The following is a 2,500-nucleotide window of genomic DNA, read 5'->3' as shown; positions in this document are numbered from 1 at the left end:
CCTTTATGCAATGCAGCCATGGTGGGCTGGTGGGAGGGGCCAGCAGGGTACTATACATCGCTTCCTGAAAATATCGGTGGCAGATATATCGGTGCATCCCTAGTTATTGCTTATAACAGTGATGATCTCTGCTATAAGCAATTGTTAAAGAAGTTGTAAAGTCTCAAGGTTTTTCACCCTTCACCTTTACATTCTATGCATTAAGGTGAAAAACCTTTTGTGGTGCAGCTGCACCCCTGACCCCCCCCCCCCCTTTTACTTACCTAAACCCGATCTTTCCAGCGACGAGAATGAGTCCAGCAGCTCCAGCCGCTGCCTCGGGTCCTCATTGGATAGATAGCAGCGGGAGCCATTGGCTCCCGCTGCTGTCAATCAAATCCAGTGACACGGGAGCTGGGGGGGGCATGGCCGAGTCCTGCTGTCTGTGTCAATGGATGCAGTAGCAGAACTCGAGAGCGAGCTCGCATGGGTGCCCCCCATGGAATGCGGCTCCTTGAGGGGGCACTCGAGATGAGGAAGAGCCAGGAGAGCCACCAGGGGACCCTAGAAAAGAAGGATCGGGGCTGCTCTGTGCAAAACCCTTACACAGAGGAGGTAAGTAGAACATGTTTGTTATTTTTTATTTTTTTTAACGAACCTTTACAATCACTTTAACCACTTCAGCCCCGGAAGAATTTACCCCCTTCCTGACCAGAGCACTTTTTGCGATTCAGCACTGTGTCGCTTTAACTGACAATTGCGCGGCCGTGCGACGTGGCTCCCAAACAAAATTGATGTACTTTTTTTCCCCCCCAGAAATAGAGCTTTCTTTTGGTGGTATTTGATCACCTCTGCGGTTTTTATTTTTTTCACTATAAACAAAAAAAATAAATAAAAGAGCAACAATTTTGAAAAAAAAACACTTTTTTTTTTACTTTTTGCTATAATAAATATCCCCCAAAAATGTATAAAAAAAAAACATTTTTTTCCCTCAGTTTAGGCCGATACGTATTCTTCTACATATTTTTGGTATAAAAAATTAAAAAAATAAAATAAAAATGCAATAAGCGTTTATTGATTGGTTTCAGCAAAAGTTATAGCGTTTACAAAATAAGGGATAGTTTTATGGCATTTTTATTCATTGTATTAACTCATTTATTAATTTTTTTTACTAGTAATGGCGGCGATTAGCAATTTTTATCGTAACTGCGACATTATGGCGGACACATTTTTGGGACCATTGTCATTTATACAGCAATCAGTGCTATACAAATGAACTGATTCCTGTGTAAATGACACTGGCAGGGAAGGGGGGTTAACCACTAGGGGGCAGTGTAGGGGTTAGGTGTGCCCTGGGGAGTGTGTCTAACTGTGGGGGGGGCGTGTCTACGTGCGACACGTCACTGATCTCTGCTCGCAATCACAGGGAGCAGAGGTTAGTGTCAGTAGGCAGAACAGGGAGATGCTTGTTTACATTAGCATCTCCCGTTCTTCCTCCCTGTGAGGCGATCGCGGGTATCCCCGCGGCGATCTAATCCATGGGACACGCGACCTGACTCACGGAGCTTGCCGCCGTGAGCGCTCCTGCTGGCCGCCCCTTAAAGGGCAATGTACCAGTATGTTAGTTTGCCTGTATGAGCCTTTCTGCCGAAGCGGTCGGCAAGCGGTTAGCTGTCATGAATGGCTTTCCATTCATAAAAGCTTACTGTTGACAAGTTACGATTGGCTGCAACAATCACATGGTACAGGGTGCTAGGTACCATGTGATAGCTGCGGGCCAATCACAGCATCACAATAGTAAGCAAGCTGTTCAGGAATGAAAGCCATTCATGACAGTTTGCTTGCATAATATCATGTGAAGGTTATGATTGGCCATAGCGATCACATGATACCACAACTGCTCAAAGTGGGAAGGCACCGAGCGATGTGACCCGCTGTGGCCACCGCACTTGGGACGGTGTGCTAGGGGGACGTATGGGTGCATCTCCTAGCTTGGCTGTGCGTTAAATGCACCATGGGCAGACGGCAATCGCTTAATCTGCTTATATCTTGCCTTCCCTGGTTATATTTCTGGGACTAAAACAGGGTATTACCTTATTTTAGTCGCAGTGATGTCATCACTGGGTCGTTGTGCTTCTCTATGCAATGCAGGCAGATCATGTCTGGTGGGGAGGAGCCAGCAGGGGGGGCTGTACATAACCACCTGAAACATCACAGAGCCCTGCGTCGGTACTCCTCTCAATAGACCTCAGACTTGATGCAAGCAGTGGGAGGAGTTAAGCGAATATAAAAATGCTTTGATGGCTGGGTGTCGGTCTGGTGGAGTGGGCGTTCTTAGGCAGGCTGTATTTGCATAGGTAACGCCCACATGTGATGCTGAGCTTCCATGGTTGAAAGAACTGCTATCCAATGAATGAAAGGGGTGGGAGATATTTGCCTGAAGACAGGCACCGCTGTCTACGGCGCATGCGCCGTAGACAGCGACGCGCAGGCGCACTGAGCGCGGCATTTCCAACAATGG

General features: G+C 47.2%; 1 protein-coding gene across 1 annotated transcript in view; it reads right to left on the bottom strand.

Annotated features, from left to right (window-relative positions):
- ZMYND10 (zinc finger MYND-type containing 10) overlaps positions 1-2,500 on the bottom strand; it is a 22,360-nt gene that overhangs the window by 11,562 nt on the left and 8,298 nt on the right. The window lies entirely within an intron of this gene.

The sequence above is a fragment of the Lithobates pipiens genome, unplaced genomic scaffold, assembly GCF_037356315.1.
Source record: "Lithobates pipiens isolate NorthernLeopardFrog02 unplaced genomic scaffold, aLitPip1_a1.2 Scaffold_23, whole genome shotgun sequence".
In the NCBI taxonomy this organism is placed as follows: Eukaryota; Metazoa; Chordata; class Amphibia; order Anura; family Ranidae; genus Lithobates; species Lithobates pipiens.
Note: the sequence above shows the minus strand (reverse complement) of the source record. Positions and strands in the feature narration are given on the sequence as shown.